The 5,655-nt window shown below is 36.3% G+C and overlaps 1 non-coding gene across 1 annotated transcript; it reads right to left on the reverse strand.

Annotated features, from left to right (window-relative positions):
* Nucleotides 1-2,213: 2,213 nt before the first annotated feature.
* On the reverse strand, nucleotides 2,214-2,284 carry Trnag-gcc (transfer RNA glycine (anticodon GCC)). The gene has a single exon. It is a non-coding gene; the product is annotated as a tRNA-Gly (tRNA).
* Nucleotides 2,285-5,655: the final 3,371 nt, after the last annotated feature.

Below are 5,655 nucleotides of genomic sequence, written 5' to 3' on the forward strand. Positions count from 1 at the left end.
TGCCATCACATTCGTTCCTTTTCAAGGAGGAAGCCAGAACCTCTGGCTTTAAAACCTATAAGGATCGTGTGGCCCTCATCATGTGCGGTAATGCCCAAGAGTTTATGTTGAAGCCAGCACTCATTTACAAATCTCAAAACCCAAGGGCGCTGAAGCGCAAGAATAAGAATTGCCTTCCCATCCATTGGATGAGCAATCCTAAGGCCTGGATAACGAAGGCGTTGACAAATGACTGGTTCTACCAATGTATTATCTCACAGGTGAAGGTCTACCTCCTGGAAAAAAGCCTTTGCTGCTTATGGACGATGCGCATGCACAAGAATGACTTCAACCTGATGGCATGCTGGCGCATGTACACGATTGCTACGTTCCTTGAAAATATCCACCAAAAGGTGTAGGAAGAGATGAAGCCTTCCACCATTAACTCCGGTGGGAAGAAGTTGTGGCCTGAGATCGTCTACGATGAAAAAGAATTCACACCTGCCGAAATTCAGCATTCGGCGGTTAAAAAGGCTTTCATGTTGACTGTTATCCTTGGTGTTGAAGGATTTGCCGACATGACGACAGACGACGTCGACGAACTGCTTGACTCACGCTCCCAAGAACTCACTGAAGAGGACTTAGAAGAACTAACGAAGTCAGCTAGCGAAGAGGAAGACGATTCAGAAGAGGGAGAGAAAGAGGATCCTCAACCTAGGCTAACTTTAGAACGGCTCCCGATCATTTGCAGGTTATTGAAACGGGCGCAAGAACTTTCAATATGACGATGCTATGATTCGGTATTTGCAATTCTGCAAAAATCTGGACGGTGGTATGCAGCCGTATGAAATCGTTTTAGAAAAAAAATGAAGAACGACGGCAGTTACTAATAACCGTGTTCTTCAAGCGCAATGATACCCACCACCACCACCACCACCACCACCACCACCACCACCATCATCATCATCATCATCATCATCATCATCATCATCATCATCATCATCATCATCTTCTTCTTCTTCTTCTTCTTCTTCTTCTTCTTCTTCTTCTTCTTCTTCTTCTTCTTCTTCTTCTTCTTCTTCTTCTTCTTCTTCTTCTTCTTCTTCTTCTTCTTCTTCTTCTTCTTCTTTGTATCGTCGTCGTCGTCGTCGTCGTTGTCTTCCTAGCCTAGGAAATCATTCAACTTTAACAATCCTTCATCATCCAAGTTGACGTCTTCTTCTTCCATGGTAAGCACAGAAAAAATTATTTGCTTCCCTATTTTGTAATTTTTGTTTCAGATAATTTTTTTTTCATACGTATGTACGTATTGTAAAGGTTGTTTGATCAAAATAAACTAGTAATAATTTTTTGAAATTTTTTTCATCGTATGAAAATAATGAAATAGCGAGACGAAAATCGTGTTTACATAATTGTCGCTTTAAAATAACGTTCCCATGTAGTAAGCATTTCGAACGTGAAAACATACCCGTGTTTAATAAATCTAGCAAAAATCAACTAATGGTCAGATTTTCGTGTAATTTTTCGATATTTATCCATTTTAGATAGATTTAAATATATTTCGTTGAAATTTCGAAAAAAATAAATATGTGGTGGAGGGAATACGCACTAAAAAAATATTTCCCCTCATACTTTACGGAAACTGCATTTTATATATAATTTCATTCTAAAATGGATAAGTATCGAAAATTTCATGAAAATCGTATCATTAGTTGATTTTTGCTAGATTTATTAAACACAGGTATGTTTTCACGTTCGGAATGCTTACTACATAGGAACGTTATTTTAAAGCGTCAATTATGTAAACGCGATTTTCGTCTCGCAGTTTCATTATTTTCGTACGATGAAATTTTTTTTTTTCGTGTTACGTATAGGGGGGTTGTTAATTCTGTGGTGAATTTTGGAGGTTCCGAATGATCTAAAAGTTTCGTCTCCCTGTTGACATATGAGACGCTAAGAAAGCAACCGCTGTCATGGACGTGCGTCATAAGCAGAGATACGTCATTGAATTCCTGACAAAAAGTGCATGGTAAATGGTGGTGACTATGTAGAAAAATAAATCCTAGAACACAAAAATCACTCGTTTTAATGGTACCAATCACATCTTCGTAGCTCTTTGATATTTGAGTAAAAAGAATAGAAGGCTTTACTTTTCGAACGACCCTAGTATACTACGTTATTTCGATCGTTAGAAAAAAAAAACATAAAAAAGATATATTAAAAAAATTAACCGCTGCATCGGCCGGGAATCGAACCCGGGCCGCCCGCGTGGCAGGCGAGCATTCTACCACTGAACCACCGATGCTAACTGAACAATCTCTCTCTACATAGTCGTTATAACTAATTCGATGGGTTACGCATAGCAAGCAGTTTTAGGTCATAACATATGTAGTAAATTAATATTCCCATGCGAGATGCTGATAATGTATCCAGTTTGTGTGTGCGCGTGTGTATGAGAGAGAGAGAGAGAGAGAGAGAGAGAGAGAGAGAGAGAGAGAGAGAGAGAGAGAGAGAGAGAGAGAGTAAAAGACGAAGAGAAATACAACTACTGCGGTACTTCATACTTCATACTTGTTAATAATACGTCCTCGACACTCAGTTCGACAGAAAGTACGTCACTGCGTCACTGTGCCATTCGTTAGCCATTATCTGATGGAGGTGTTAAACAGTCCTAGGCAGTACATTTTCACGGTTTTATTTTCTTTCTTTGAGAAAAAGATTAGTAATTACTAATGAACTGACGCAGAAGCACCCCCATTGTAGAATGTGAGGCCAGAGATCACTCGCTAATATTTCCTTTAGCACCTTGGATCACATCTTCCCGTGGCTAGCTATTATAAATGAATAAGGTAAAACCGCAGTTTAGTGGCCTAAAAAAATAATACGCTAAAAATTGTGTACATGTGATAAATATTTGTTATCTTGTTGGTCAAAATTGATTAACCGAACCGAATCACCGCGAAAAAAAAATAGTTCGTCTCAAATTTGATTTAAGAAACGAAAACACCGAACCGGAACTGAAAAATGAAACAAAATATATATTTTTTAATGTTTTGCAACAATTTCTTCCAAATTTGGAAATTATCTAAAAATGAAAATTCTCTCTGTCTGTCTGTCTGTCTGTCTGTCTGTCTCTCTCTCTCTCTCTCTCTCTCTCTCTCTCTCTCTCTCTCTATATATATATATATATATATATATATATAGTCATACGCATACAGTACTGTTTTTGTATCACAACACATCAGCGTGGTAAGACTAGCACTTTTCCCTAAATGGGGAGTGAACCTACAACCACCCCGTTGATAGTCGGCAGTTCTAACCCCCGGCTCATGAGATCAGTGCTCGCAAATGACCTCAGCAAATATCCATTGAATAACCATTCGCCCACCGCTTTTATAGTGCTCGAGCTACTTGTTTATTTACACAAACATACACACATATATGTATGTATAAATTTGAGATTGCTATTTTCCAGAGGTAAGCCTTAAGGTAACCAATGAAATATAACGAGTGCTCAATACCGAAGTAGAGCAAGTTATACTTTCAATTTGTTTTTACATAAGCAGTAATGTGCTGCTACACAGTCATGTACATGTTTCGATCTTCTAGTCTAGCCTAGAAGACCGAAACCTGCTCATGGAAGTATATATATATATATATATATATATATATATATATATATATATATAGTAACTTATGAAATATATATGGCAATTAAGCTACACAGAATATTCCGCTTTCATACGCGCTAGGATTCACCAGGCTTATGCGAGGAGTTTTGGTTGTCTCGCGTTTTTATATAACTAAAAACTCAATAGAATGTGCGTATATAAAAACGCGAGACAAAAAACAACTCTTCGCATAAGCCTGACGAATCCTAGCGTGGATTGCCATATATATTTTATAACTTACTACCTAGTTCTACCTACGTATTGAGCACTGTTGAAGTAAATACTTAAAGTTTACGCATAAAATTATACTTTACTATATTAACTTATGTGATTAAATGAAGTATATATATATATATATATAAAGCTGAACAACTGTGTGTGTGTTTGATCACGAATAGGCTCCTATATGGTTGACTATTAAAGAAAACTGATAACATATAATGATAGAAGATGTATCGAGACATAGGAATGGGTATGTCTGATCTGGCATAATGATGATTCATTAAAATTGTGAGGTCTGCGTTTGCGCCTGGTCCACAAAGTATGGAAATAAAAAATTTAAAAAAACCTTGACAAGTGTTTTTGATATAGATGTACATAATAATACTTTGATAAGTGTGTTTTAACTTAAATAGGGATGGTATGATAAAATTGTGGGATCTGCGTTCGCGCCTGGCCTCCATAGAATGGAAATTGGCACAAACTTTAATAAAGACTTTTCATATCTATCTGCGTAAGTATACTTTGATAATTATGTTTCAGTTTGAAGAAACATGGTATAATAAAATTATGGGGTGTTCGTTCGCACCTGACCTCCATAGAATGGAAATATGTCACAAAATTTAACAAGGTTTTTTAATATAGAGCCACAGAATATTGTGATAAGTGTTTCAATGTAAATAGGTATGGTATAATAAATTATGGGGTTTATCTATTTTATTTTTACTTTCATCATATTTTGCTTTGGTTTTGATACCCCCAAATTTGAAGCTATCTCTTTGCAAGCCTCTCTTTTCATAACCTATGATACTTTCATAAATCAGAGTCAATTTTCTGTAGGCTGTTTTTGAACCTAGTCAACGACGGGTACTTTTGCTAGTATATATATATAAATGGAGAGAGAGAGGGGAGAGAGAGAGAGAGGGAGGAGACATATATATATGTATATATATATATATATATATATATATATATATAGATAGATAGATAGATAGATAGATATATAGATAGATAGATAGATAGATAGATAGATAGATACATGTACAGAGAGATAGATTTTCCTAGTACTTGCAGGAATTCATATGGCGAGACAGAATGGGTCAAAATAAATTTGACGAAATGTTAGGCTGCATAGCATGTATTTATTTTGAATAGTAAATACAAATATTTTTTTTCCTTTAATTTGCAACAATTTCACATCAATTTAAATTTAATGTTTCGTCTTATTCTTTTATTTGCTATTTTAGTGCTGTGTTATTTTCTTGACTATTTATTTCGTTTCGTTTTACAGTTCCGGTCTGGTGTTTTCGCTTCTTAAAGCAGGTTTATGAGGAACTATTTCTTTCGCGTTGGTAGGTAAGCCATTAGTCAACCGTACCTTTTATTTCTGTTAAATATTGTTGAATGGCGAACGTATAGAATATAAAGACAAACTTTTATTCTGATATTGGAAAACAACTTTATTGATTGTCTTGATTAGTAATAATGTTTGAAAAGGAAGAATAGGTTAGTAGTAGCAGGAGTCCATGTAAGATGGACGCACGCAAAAAGTTGGGTTATCCTGTTGGGAGGGAAAAGAGCACATGTGTGTTGAAGTGAAGATTTGACGGTAGCCATGATGGATTCTCCTTGATGAAATCGAACCTAGGGTCAAAAGATCTGGGTGAGTTCTGTTGCGTACCAAGAGAGAAGTTTGTTGTCAATCAGAGAGAGAGAGAGAGAGAGAGAGAGAGAGAGAGAGAGAGAGAGGGGGGGGAGAGTTGCCATGCTTTTAACCTTTTTATAA

This window comes from Euprymna scolopes, chromosome 30 (genome assembly GCF_053919585.1).
Source record: "Euprymna scolopes isolate OS-2025 chromosome 30, ASM5391958v1, whole genome shotgun sequence".
NCBI classification, from domain to species: Eukaryota; Metazoa; Mollusca; class Cephalopoda; order Sepiida; family Sepiolidae; genus Euprymna; species Euprymna scolopes.